This window comes from Microcaecilia unicolor, chromosome 11 (genome assembly GCF_901765095.1).
Source record: "Microcaecilia unicolor chromosome 11, aMicUni1.1, whole genome shotgun sequence".
NCBI classification, from domain to species: domain Eukaryota; kingdom Metazoa; phylum Chordata; class Amphibia; order Gymnophiona; family Siphonopidae; genus Microcaecilia; species Microcaecilia unicolor.
The window spans coordinates 132,129,644-132,143,590 of NC_044041.1; positions in this window are offsets into that span (position 1 = coordinate 132,129,644).

A 13,947-nucleotide genomic window follows, 5' to 3' on the forward strand; every position below is an offset into this window, starting at 1 on the left:
ATGAAAAGTACACTGCTTACTGTCTTGAGAGTCCATAGATATGGTGTTGTATGACCTTGTAAGGTCCCGCCCAGTTAGCCTGAAGTTTATTCTGACATACTAGGACTAAAACAAGTATCTGCTGGCCCTCATGAAACTCTCTATTTTGGGCCTTACAATCATACCAGGTCTTTTGCTTAGTCTGGGCTGCTTGCAAGTCTCTGACAAAGCCCAGGGGTGCCAGAGGTGTAAACTTTCCCTTCCCAATGTTCTCTTATTAGGTCAAGGGGCCTCTCACTCTCCAGCCATAAAGAAGCTCGAATGGGGAGAACACCTCTGTATGCAAACAGTAGGTAGGGCAAGTACTTTTCCCAGTCCCGGTCTCCCAATTCCACAAAAGTCTTTAACATATGCTTTAATGTCCCATTAAATCTCTCCAACAACCCATTAGTTTCAGGGTGATAAGGGGTAGATTTCACGCCACAGTGTGTTCACAGGTTTTGGATCAGCTCAGACATAAACTGTGTCCCTTGGTCTGAAAGTATTTCTCGTGGATATCCCACCTTGGAAAATATTTCTAGCAAGGCAGTGGCAACTTTCTCTGTTTCTATTGAGGATAAAGCTACCACTTCACGATATCTGGTAGCGAAGTCCATCATTGTCAGTATATATCTTTTCCCAGTCCAGCTAGGGACAGCTAAAGGCCCCACTATATCCATAGCTTCTCTCAAATGGCTCACTGATAATGGGTAAAGGTTTCAGGGGTAATCATGGGGCTTCTCAACTCTCTGGCACGCATCACAGGTTCGACAATAGTCAGCTACGGCTCAAGATACTCCAGGCCAGTAGAAGTTCTGGGTCAATCTAGTGCATGTGCGTGCCACCCCTGATGTCCTGCTAGGGGAATGTCGTGTGCAATCTGCAGGAGTTGTTCTCTGTATGCTTTGGGCACAATGAGCTGTTTGCCTGCTGTCCAGAGCCTATTAGGATCAATGGGATCAGTCTCTCTGTACAGCAAGCCCTCTTTCCAAAGGATACGATCTTTATGAATCTCATCGATTGGCTGACCAACCCTCTGCCGCAAAGCTTCCAGGTCAGGGTCAGAGTGTTGTGATTCCTGAAAAGCATGTCTCTGTATTATACTAGTATTGATTGCTGGAAGAGTCTCTGCTGGTAACTGTCAAATCAGGGTCAACAGTCTGATCAATAGGTGTGTCAGATAAGTCAGGTTGTTCCATACTCACGGTCCCGGTCACCTCAGGAACTGGTTCTGTTGGAAGCACTGGAGTGCCTCCTCCTGATGCTTGGTTAGATGGTTCCACCTGTACTGGCTCAGGATCTGGAACGAGAGGTGGTCTCTGCAGATTCCGTTTGTTGGGCCATCCGTGTCTGACTACTGGTTGGAAATGCTGACTCCGCAATCAAGGGTAATGTTCATTGGACCCATGTCGGTTCCACATAGCATTGGTACTGAAATGTTCTTCATTATTCCTATTTCTCTGTATCCAAGCTTGGTACCCCAAACCAGATATACTCAAGCAATGTGTACAGCCTCTTTGGATCTATTGGCTAATACTACATCAATAGTTCACCCTAGTAGAATAGCATCTTCCTGCACCAGTTCTGATTGTAACAAAGTCATGCTAGAGCCAGTGTCCATAAGCCCAGTCACCTGGGTCTAATTCACAGTTACTGGGGGTGCTACAGTGTTGTGGAAACCAATCTGCTTCCTTGCTTGATGACTGACCAGTAACCTTTTGTGCTGCAGCTACTGTGTAGGCCTCCTCCGTGGGACTGGAGCTACCCATGAAAGCTGCCAGCTTTGGTGCAGGAACTGGAATGCTTTTTAGTGCAGGCTTGGGGTTATCTGGGCAATCCTCTTTGAAATGTTCTGTATGCCCACTCTGGTAACAAGGATGTTCATACTTAAAGTCTTTAGGTTTCTGGGGAATATTGGAAGGTTTGCTGACTGTCTCTGAGGTTGCAGGAATATTTGGCTTAGGGCCCTGGCTGCAGATATGGAAGGTTTCTCTTTGCCAACCAGGGATGGTTAGCCACAAAGATGTCAGTCAACTCAGTCGCCTTTTCGGGAGTATGGGGCTGGTGATCTTGAACATGTTCCCTCACCTCTGGACGACAACACTGAAGAAACTGCTCCAGGACCATCAGGTTTTGGCAGTCCTCCAGGGTTTTAACTTCGGCTCCATTGAGCCACCACTGGTGCTGGTATCTTAACTGGATCACAAACTTGCTGGAATATCATCCGCTCCCCTTTTGCAAAATCCGGAACTTTAGTCTGTAGGCCTCAGAGGTAATGGCATAATGTTTTAACAAAGCTTTGTGCACCTTCTCAAACTGGGACCACATCTCCATAGACATTCCTTGGAAAGATTCAAGTGCAGTGCCAGTGAGCTTGCCTCCCAGATAGCGCACCCAGTCTTCCTCAGGAATTTCATTGAGGTGGCAAATTTTCTCAAAGGCAGTTAGATATCCATCAATGTCCCCTTGGGTATCATCAAACTGTGTATACAAATTGGGCCCAATCTGGGTTGTCGATCCTGCCTGTCGTTTCTATAGCTTCCTAAAGGAAAAGTCCATAGACTATTATTAAATGGACTTGGGGAAAATCCACTATTTCTTGGATAAGCAGTATAAAATGTTTTGTACTTTTTTGGGATCTTGCCAGGTATTTGTGACCTGGATTGGCCACTGTTGGAAACAGGATGCTGGGCTTGATGGACCTTTGGTCTTTCCCAGTATGGCAATACTTATGTACTTATCTTTAAAAATATTTCGTGCCAGCCTCAGATGTCATACTCAGGACCATGACAGCACATGAAGGTCCCAGGAGCAATTTTAGTGGGTACTGCAGTGCACTTCAGACAGGCGAACCCAGGCCCATACACCCCCTACCTGTTACATTTGGAGTTCTCCAAAACCCACCACAAGCCCACTGTACCCACATATAGGTGCCCCCCTTCACCCGTAAGGGCTATGGTAGTGGTGTACAGTTGTGGGTAGTGGGTTTGGTTTTTTTTTTGGGGGGGGGGGGGCTCAGTACACAAGGTAAGGGAGCTATGTTCCTGGGAGCATTTTATGAAGTCCACTGCAGTGCTCCCTAGGGTGCCCGGTTGGTGTCCTGGCATGTCAGGGGGACCAGTGCACTAGAAATGCTGGCTCCTCCCATGTCCAAATGGCTTGCATTTGGACATTTTTGACTTGGACGTCTTTGGTTTTGAAAATTGCCGAAAATCAGACGTCCAAATCTAAGGACGTCCAAATCTAGGGATGTCCAAATTTAAGGACGTCCTTGGATTTGTACGTCTTTGATGGTATTTTTGAAACGAAAGATGGATGTCCATCTTTTTTTCAAAAATATGGTTTTCCCCGCCCCTGGATTTGGACGTTTTACAAAGACGTCCAAATCACAACTTGGGCGTTTCTTTTGAAAATGCCCCTCCATGTGAAAACTACTGATTATCCTTCAGAATAAGCAGCATGGAATTTATGTAAAACATAAGAATAGCCATACCGAGTCAAACCAATGGTCCATCTAGCCCAGTATCCTCTTTCCAACAATGGCCAATCCTGGTCAGAAGTACCTGTCAGAATTCCAAATAGTAGCAACATTCCATGCTACCAATCCCAGGGCAACAGTGGCTTCCTGCATGTCTATCTCAATAGCTGACTATGGACTTTTCTTCTAGGAACTTATCCAAACCTTTTTTTTTTAAACCCAGATATGCTAACCACTGTACCCACATCTTCTGGCAATGAGTTCCAGAGCTTAACTTTACTGTTTGGATTCCTGTCAGATATTTGTGGTCTTGATTAACCACTGTTGGAAACAGGATACTGGGTTTGATGGACATTTGGTGTATGTCGATTCTTATATTCTGCAGGGCGATAATGGCGTAATCTCATCTTTGGAATTCAGCAAGTGTAGGAGGGGTTGGCTCTGAATGTCCTGACATCATCAACTGGAGTCTTATAATCACTCTGACTCCTGAGGTGTTGCACCTCAGGCATCACACCGAAGGGGCATGCCAAAAGGGCAGGTCACATCTGTTCGTGTGCTCCTATGTGTACATTTTTGTACATGTTATTTTGTTGAAATTTTAAGCATGGTTAAGAGATAAAATTGAATGACATCAGTAATAAACGTTTAAGGTAACAATTTTTTTAAAGATTGGCACTCTTGGCAAAATTTTAATTTATTATTGCTATTTGATGAATAATTTTTAGACAGTGGTAATAATGTATTACCACTTTATACACTGTGTTCATATTACTGTTAGGAAGTAACAACATGTGCAAGATACTAGGTTGACAGATTCCTGTTATTTTATCCCAAGAATGCCACCCTAGGTTGATTGATGAAGTGAAATAACATGCTAATCTAATCAATTGTGAACACACTATGCCAAATTTGATTCAGGTGGTGCTGATGATATTGAAAATATTTATGAAAATGAGACCCCATTTCTAAAGGGAAATTAAGGGTTAAATGTTAGAATGGAAAATAGGATGGAAACTTGAACAAATGCTTTCTTGCTGAATTAGCAGTTTAAAATTAATGTCCTGTCCAGATGCTAGAAGTTGTCATTAAAAACAAGTATGTCTTTAGTAAGTAGAACAGGGAACTGAGAATAATAAACACAACTAGCTTACATATACCTGGACCCCTGGCCACACAAAAATAATATGGGATAGATATAAGAAGAGTTCCTCATTCTTATAAATCTTATAATAGCCAGATTCTTTACTGAAATTGTTGAAGTTGTTGAACTTTGCCCTGATTCACCAATGACCTGCTGATGATAGCAGAATATAACCTGAACCAATGATTATCAATAGCTTGTATCTTATGGCTTATGATGTAAAACTGTTGACCTGTTTAGCTATGACTTAATGCATTTCTAATAATAGAGTAAGAGTGACAGATTGGAGTGAGCCGGTCAGGTGTTATTTTGCTGAGGTTAGGTGAATGCTGTGATTCTGTTCCCAAAAGCTTTTGCCATTTACTTGTAATATGTGTGTGTGGTATTATTTCCCTTGGCCTCACTCAGGGAAAGAAAGTAAGAGCCGAGTAGATAGTCTGCCCAGATGGGGGTCTTAAGCAAACAGGTCGTGCTGTGACTCAAATCCTGTCTTTGAAATATGCCAGGGGAAACACATGCATCCATTCAGGCAGGACCATGGGTTCTGGTTGTTCACAGGAACTGCTGCAGGATATATTTAGAGAGACCATGGGTAGGGGTGGCTGGACTGATTGGGGTTAGAGTCATGGCAGGAAAGATCTTGCACCCATCCCTTGATGGCATCGTAAGACTGAGGGGAGAGATGACAGTTCCCCCTGCATGGAACTTTTTCCTTGAAGAAACTGTTTTATCTGGCAACCCAGCTGCAGTCTGAGACCATACAAGGGATTGGAAGTACCATGACCAGCAGATTGAGTGATAGATGGCAGCAAATTACATAGAATCTGAAGAACGGGAGAGAATAATGTTTAAGGCACTAAGGTTAATTATAAAATGAAAGAATAGGGAGGCTGAGTCAAGATGGCCACATGATCCTGACTGTAGTCATGGAGCTGTGTCTGTTGGCGTTTTTACTTCCTCCAAAACATTATGCTACAAACCAAGAGGAAAGGGACGAATAAGCCCATAACCGCTGTGAGGTATACTTTGACCCCTATTGAACAGATAATTGACTGTTAGGTGGTCAGGAACTCTCACAGTGTAACTGGGGTTGGTGAGCCTGTGGCTCTCTGGGTTGGAGGAGTTTCAGAGAGCTTGGACCTGGACTATTTCTTCTCCCCAACTCTGTAAGACACCCCCTGTCCAGCAAGCAAGAGGGTAATGGCGCAGTTGCGGAAGGTGCTTTTGGTGACTGGGTGGAGGCCGCCCAACCCTCTATGGGGCTTGCTGGTGATCTCGGAGGCCTGAAGGGATCTTTGGCCCTGAGTGAGGTGATGCTACAAGGTGTCTGGAGGATGCTAAGTTGGAGGCAACGATGACAAGAACTGCAGCTGATGTGACATCATTAATGAGTAAAATTGATTTAATCTCTACTAATATGGAGAATATCAGAGTTTTCTGGACAGATACAGTAAATTAATGGCCCTGTTTATTAAGCTGTGCTATAAGTGCGCTACCGTTTTTAGTGCACGCTAAAAATTAGTATGCACTAATGCTAGAGACACCTATATGGGGGTCTCTAGTGTTAGCGTGCGCTAATTTTTAGCGCACACTAAAAACACTAGCATACCTTAGTAAACAGGACTAATCAAGACGTGACTGCCGCTTTAGTTACAGATAAATTGAAAATAGAACAACTGGATAATTTCAATAGAAGATTAAATCTCCTGTTAAACTTTCCTAAATTGGGTGGTATAACTCCTTTGGATACCTTTAAGAAATATTTGGTAGAGTATATTAAATTATTCCTCAGATCAGACACCTCTGCGGTTTCATCTAAGACTGGAAGTAATACCTCTGAAGAAGTGGTTTAAATGGAAGAACGGCAGGAGATTGAAAATTAACATAGAGTGGATTTGAATAATTTAACAACTTTTTTGGAAAACACTGATATTGAGGTTTTGGGACTTTCAACTTTATTGTGATATTTGTGTTTGAGCAGGATTTAAATTGTTTATATTTAAAAAGACTTCAGGAGCTGTTTTTTGTACAGAAAACTTGGATTTTTCCAGATATAACTAATGGGCCCTTTTACAAAGGCGTGCTAAAAATGGCCTGCGGTAGTGTAGAGTGTTTTCGGCACGCACAGAATCATTTTTCAGCGCACCAGAAAAAAATGCTGTTTTTTATTTTTGCCCAAAATGGACATGCGGCAAAATGAAAATTGCCACTTGTCCATTTTGGGTCTGAGACCTTACTGCCAGCCATTGACCTAGCGGTAAGGTCTCACATGGTAACCGGGCAGTAATGGTCTATGTGGGTAAAATACCGATTACATCTTGATTACTGTCCACGCACCAGAAAATAAAAATATTTTCTGGCATGTGTAGCAGAAGCATTTCAAAAATGAAATTACCACAAGGGACAGAGAAAGTACCTACATATAAAGGTCTGCATACATCTAGTAACGCTATAGAAACAATTAGTAGCAGATATACTAGGACTAGGGGGCATGCAAAGAAGCTACTAAGTAGTACATTTAAAATGAATTGGAGAAAATATTTCTTCACTCAACAATTAATTAAACTATGGAATTCGTTGCCAGAGAATTAGTAAAAGCAGTTACCTTAGTAGGGTTTAAAAAAGGTTTGGATAATTTCCTAAAAGAAAAGTCCATAAGCCATTTTTGCTGTTCTGGGATCTTGCTAGGTACTTGTGACCTGGATTGGCCACAGTTGGAAACAGGATACTGGGCTTTATGGGCCTTTGGTCTGTCTCAGTATGGCAATTCATATGTTCTTATGTTCTAACATACAATGCCCCTCAACAACTAACAACTATTAATTGCTCACAGATTTAAACATCATCTTATGTTCCTATTCCTAACTAGTATGTTAATGCTAGATCAATAATCAATAAAACTAGTGTAGTTAGGATTGGTTTTCATTGTAGAGACATAGCTACAGTTAAGGGATGACCCTATTATTAATGATGTATGCCTGAAAGGTTACAAAATATTGCTTTTTCTTAGGAAAAAAGTGAGGAAGAAGAATTACATTAATCTATACGTCTTTTTTTAACATTCAATCGAAGTCAAGCTTATACGTCATCTTTTTTTGGAGATTTTTGCTTGCACTGTTCAAGATTACTTATTAGAGAAGTTACTTTGTTGTGCCTTGTTTTATTGCCCTCCAGGAAAATGGAAGGCAGCTCAAGATCATTTTTTAGATTTTATATCTAACTAGTAAAACATGCCCGTTTCTTGCGCCAATGAAAAGGGCGCTAGCACGGTTTCCTTCCAAACCTCCCCCCTCCCTACTCACGCACATGCCCGTTTCTTGCGCCAATGAAACGGGTGCTAGCACGGTTTCCTTCTGAACCTCCCCCTGCCTACTCACGCACATGCCCGTTTCTTGCGCCAATGAAACGGGCGCTAGCACGGTTTCCTTCCAAACCTCCCCCAATCCCTACTCACCCCTTCAGTGTTCTGAAGGCACTGACCGTCATTATTGCGGACCTCGGCACGCCACCTTCAATCTGCTGATTCGTTGTTTGTGAAGCTACTGACGCCTTTGCTCCGCCCTTGACGTCATCACGTTTGACGCGAGGGCAGGGCCCCAACACAGTGTTTTCGGTGGCTTCACCACCACGAAGGCTTCGAACCGGAAGGAAGTGCCCGGAGGACCTGACAGTGACGTCAGTGTCCTCAGAACGTTGAGGGTGAGTTTTATTATATAGGATATTAGTATGGAATACTCCAATATGATTAAGTGATCTGAATTTGCATATGGAGCAACTTAATGTTCTTTATGATTTATTCTAGAATATAAGACTCCTGAGGCAGCATATTCTATTTGTAAACAGCATATTGTTCCTTTTTATACTTTAATAAAAAGATTTAAATATAAAATCATAACTATTCGAGGCTTCTGCAGATGAGGACAGAGTCCATGGAGATGGAGCAGGGACGGGGCAGGGACCGGGACAGGGCCTGTGGGGATGGGGCACGGATGGAGACAGGACCTACGGGGATGGGGCATGGGGCAGGGACGGGGACAAACTTTGTCCCCGTGCCATTCTCTAGTGGCAGTAAGGGCTCTCCCCCAAAATGGCCACGTGGCAAGTGCTTTACTTGCTGCCTGGCCATTTCCTGCAGGAAAGTGAAACCTTCCCTTTTACCAGCTGTGGTAAAAGGGGGCCTCGATGTGCGTGTAAAACACGCGCCGACATCAACACCAGCCTCTTTTGCCACAGTTTGGTAAAGGGCACCTTTTTAATAGGGCGGCAGGAAGATTAAACATTTTAATCATAATCACACAACCAAAATGTTTTAATCATGATTAATTGCACAGTTAAAGAATGCCTGCCAGCATCTTGTTTCTGCCTCTTCCTCCCAGGGGCGTCGATATGGATGGGCCTGGGTGGGCCCAGGCCCACCCCATCTCAGCTTAGGCCCACCCGGTTTTCCCTGCTCCTCCAATCAGTGCACAGCCAGCCTTTGAGTTCTGCCATAGCCACGTGCTTTTAGGCAGCCAACAGGAAAGAGCAGCTCTCCAGAATGCATCCATCTTTATCTCCAGCATCACAGCACCAGGTATCGCCCCCGCCCCCCCCAAGTCCTCCAATCCCCCGATCTGCCAACAGCCCCAGTGAGAAAGCAGTACACACTCTGCTTTAGACCTGCCCCCAGAAGCCTTTCTTTCTCCTTCAACTTCCTGTTCCCGTGTAGGCAGGAAGTTGTAGGAGAGAGAAGGGCTTCCAGGGACAGGTCTAAAGCAGTGTATGTACTGCTTTCTCAATGAAACTGCCGGTGACTCGAGGGATTGGAAGACTAGGGGGAGGGGATGACACTGGGCGGCACAGGGCTGGAGGGAGAGAAAGAACTGGAAGACTCCAGTGCTGTGGTGGCAGTGTGTGTGTGTGTGGGGGGGGGGTTGCTGGAAGGAGAGCGAGAGAGACGGGGGCAAGACCAGCCGGCAAAGGGTTAAAAAAATGAGACCACTGGGGGGAGAATAAGAGAGAAATGGAGAAGGAGCAGAAGATGGATGGGACTAGGGGGTGTGAGGGACGGGAGAGGGAGCAGAAGATGAATGGAACTATATGGAGGAGAGAGAGGGAGCAGAAGATGGATGAGACTAGAAGGTGTGGGTGGAGGGAGGGAGGGAGGGAAGGAGAAGGAGCAGAAGATGGATGTGGCTAGGGGTGTGGGGGAAAGAGGAACAGAACAGAAGATGAGTGGGACTTGGTGATTGAATGGGAAAGGAAGACGACAAGAGGAAAGAGAAGAAATGGAAAAGAATTTAAAAGACTGACACATGGAAAGTGGAAGAGAGTGGGACCAGCCCAATCAAAAAAATAAAGTGCTCAGACAACAAAGGTAGAAAAGAAAAAAAATATTTTCATTTAATATTTTTTTTAAAGATTGAGATGTGCCTGCTTTGTGAAATGTACTGTAACACAGGGTTAAGAATAGTAAGGCAGGTAAAAAAAAACCAAACCTAAATACTTACCTGTCGGTAGGGGGAAGCTGTAAAGTCGGGAGAGTTGGCAGGCAGGGGAAAAACACAGCGCTGATTGTTTTTTTTTTTTGGGGGGGGGGTGATTATCCGGGGAGCCTGGGGAGTTGAGGAGGTTCTGGGCCCGTTTCACTCCGGGCGGGCGTGATGGGCATCCCAGCACCGATGTTATGGGGCAGAGGGGAAACAGCGTCTCCGTTTTCGGGGTCTGGGGACGATTGAGCACGTCCCCGGACATGGAGAGTTACCCGTGTTGCGGGCCTGTTTCGGGTCCGAGTTTCCTTGTGGCCGTGTTGGGGCGGCGAAAGGAGGATGGCTGGCTGAGGGCCGATGAAGCGGCTGGAGCGGGGACCGGAAAGATGGAGAAGCTGGAGTGAGCTGAAGAAGAATCGGACCCTGCGTTGAGGGTGGGAGAAGAAGAGAAGAGCGTGCGGGAGCGCTCCCGACGGGGTATGCGCCTCATGCATGAATTGGGAGTGCGCCACTTGGTTTTTGTTTTTGGAGCTCCGGCGAGGTCTAGAAGCCTGGGCCTCGATTTAGTACCAGAGCTCCAGCGTTTTCGCGATTTTTGGGGCGATTTTTGTTTTTGTTTCCATTTCTGGATCAAGAGGAGCGGGACCAGAATGGATGGCAGTCTACACGTGTGGAGTCGTAAGGTAAGGGGTCGTTTGGCCCGAAATTTTGATTGGTTGATTTTTAAATTGTATAAATAGCGTTTTTTATTTTTTTTAATTCAGGGATTTTTGTGATTTAAATTTTGTTTGCATATTCGTGATCGGGGAATTTTTCTGGATTTTTTGGATGGGTTAGTTTTTAAATTTAAATATTTTAAGGGGGTGTTTTGGAGGGGGTAGGTTTTGAAGGGGTTAATTAAGGGCTAAATAGAATTATTCGACGTAGTAGGTAGTGGGGAAGGTGTTTGAATTTTTAAAGTGGATTTTGAAATATTTAGGTTTTTTTAAAGGGTGTTAGAGGGATAAGTGTGGGGGCGGACGTTAAACTGGGTTATTTTTAAAATTTAAAAGCAGGGTTTAATAGGTAATGAGGAGTTTAATGTGAGGGGAAAATTGGGGTATTTAGAATTACGTTTGAATGGGGTTTTGGTTATTTTTATTATTTTCCATAGACTTCTATGGTAATTTTAAAATTAAAATGGTGTGAGAGCAGTGCTGGCCAAAATTCCGTGGTCAGCAGGAAAAAAATGGAATGGAAAGGAAGGCTTGAGATTGGCCAGGAGGGGATTGGAACCCCAAGCTTAGTCCAGGCTACTGGGGTGACGGGGCTAATAGGCAGTTGGCAGAGTGAGTTGGGCAGCTGAAGAGAGCGGAGGCGTTGTGCTGGTGAGAGGGAGAAAATGGATGATTAAGGTGTAAAAGTGGTATGAAAGGGGGAGTTGGATGTTTGGGAGTGACTTGTGTGTGAAGTGAAGGTGAAAGAATTTCTGGGAGGAGACTTGATGTTAAATGCTATTGACCTGAAGGTTCCCAATATATTGAGTGGGTTCCAGAGGGAAGGCTAAGGTTAAAACCTAAATGTTTGAAAGACTGTGAGGTTTGAAACAGTCAGGAAGAACCTTTATGGGATTAATTTTATTTTTTTTGTTAATGGCTGAGCAAGGGATCTGCATGTACTGCATGTAGTGGGTGCTGTGGTGAATGTGGAATGTTGAGGAGCTGCAAAGCTGCAAACTATCCAACACCCTGAGTTAGCTCAGGAACAGTAAAAAAAGCATAGTCTAGGCCCTAAAAGAGAGGGAAAATTTTATGTTATTTTATTTTTAATAGAGAAGTTGGCCACAGACAATCTGCTTTCCCAGTGCTGTCAGAAGAATTTTTTCCCTAGGCAGTGAAGAGCCCACCCCCACCAATAGTGGCTAATCTAGGTCCTAATGGAAAGGACAAATCAAACTCAGGTATATTTATAAAGTATTGCATATCAAGTAACATGGCAGAAACTCAATTAGTAGCATTATTCTATGCTGCCAATCCCAGGGCAAGCAGTGGCTTCCCCATGTCTATCTCAATAGCAGACTATGGACTTTTCCTCCGGGAACATGTCCAAGCCTTTTTTTAAAACCCAGATATGCTAACTGCTATTACTACATCCTCCGGCAGCAAGTTCCAGAGCTTAAATGTTAATTAAGTGAAAAAATATTACCTCCTGTTCGCTTTAAAAGTAGTATCATGTAACTTCTTTGAGTATTCCTGTCACGATTGTGGTCGTGACCCCTCTCAGGCTTACCTTATTTCCGGCGGTCAGCTTCTGAGCTGGCTTCTGTCTGTTCTTCCTGAGTTAGTTCTGTCTCTGTCTCTGTGTGCTGGCTGCATTGGATGGTCTGTGTGCTGTTTCCTGTTCCAGACTTCAGCCCAGTCCAGTCCGGATCTTCTGGCCTGCCAGACTTGCTTGGCTTGTTTGAGCCTGCACAGCACCCGTAGCTGCCTGGTGATTGCTGCAGTGAACTCAGCTGCTGCTGGGCTTATTAGCCATTTGGAAACTCTCTGCTTTGCCTTTGCATCGCCTAAGGCCCTGGTTTGTTGGTGCTTGCTGCACTTCTGCCTAGTTCAGTTTATAGTCTGTAGTCTTGCCTGATTCTAGTTTAGTCTTTGTGTAGCTTCTTGTACTGTATTGCTTGTTTCCCAGTCTTGTTTCTTGTTTGTATGTCTTTGTCTAGTTCTAGGTTGTCTTGTTCAGTGGCTGCCTGGCAGCTTTCAGTTCTATCTCTTGTCTACCAGTGTTTGTTCCCTGTTTCAGTGGCTGCTTGCAGCTTTCAGTTCTGTCCCTTGTCTGTCTGAGAGTCCTAGTCTAGTATTCTGCCTAGCCTCCCTGTATGTTCTAGTCCCTGTGTGTCTCCTGCTGGTATCCAGTTCCGGCCCTGTCCGGTAAGTCCTGCTGGCCACCTGCACTCAGGGGCTCAACTCCTGAGGAACGGTGGTCAAGCGCAGGTGAGGTCTCTGCCTGTCCCAGCTTGTCTGCCTCTGCTGCAAATCCAGTCCGGGGTTCCAGTCCTGTTCTGCCTAGTCCCGCTCCTTGGCAGTGGCCCAAGGGCTCACGATCCTAGTTCCTGTGTTTTGGAAAGCGTGACAATTCCATAGTTATTGTACTTGTTGAAGGAGTAAAAAATCGATGTACTTTTACTCATTTTACACCACTAGGTATTTTGTAGACCTCTATCATATCACAACATAAGAAAATAAGAGTAGCCATACTGGGTCAGACCAATTGTCCATCTAGCAGAGTATCCTGTTTTCCAAACAGTGGCAAAGCCAGGTCACAAACCAATTAGCAGCAACATTCCATGCTACCAATCCCGTGGCAGGCAGTAGCTTTCCCATGTCTATATCAATAGCAGACTATGGAATTTTCCTCCAGGAATTTGTCTAAACCTTTTGAAACCCAGATACGCTAACCGCTGTGACCACATCCTCTGGCAATAAGTTCCAGAGCTTAACTATTTGTTGAGTGAAAAAAAATATTTCCTCATATTTGTTTTAAAAGTATTTCCATCCAGCTTATTTTCGAAAGAGACGGACGCCCATCTTCCGACACAAATCGGGAGATGGACGTCTGTCTCAAAAACAGGTATAATCGAAAGCTGAATTTGGACGGCCCCAACTGCTTTCCTTCACGGGGACGGGCGAAATTCTCAGGGGTGTGGCCAAACGGTAGCGAAGGCGGGACAGGGGCGTTCCAGGGCGTGGTTAACAGATGGACCTCCGCGCCTGATAATGGAAAGAAGCAAGACGTCCTCGATGAGCATTTAGTCCACACAAAGTTGGTCCTGTTTTTTTCACGACCAAGCTTCCAAAAAGTGC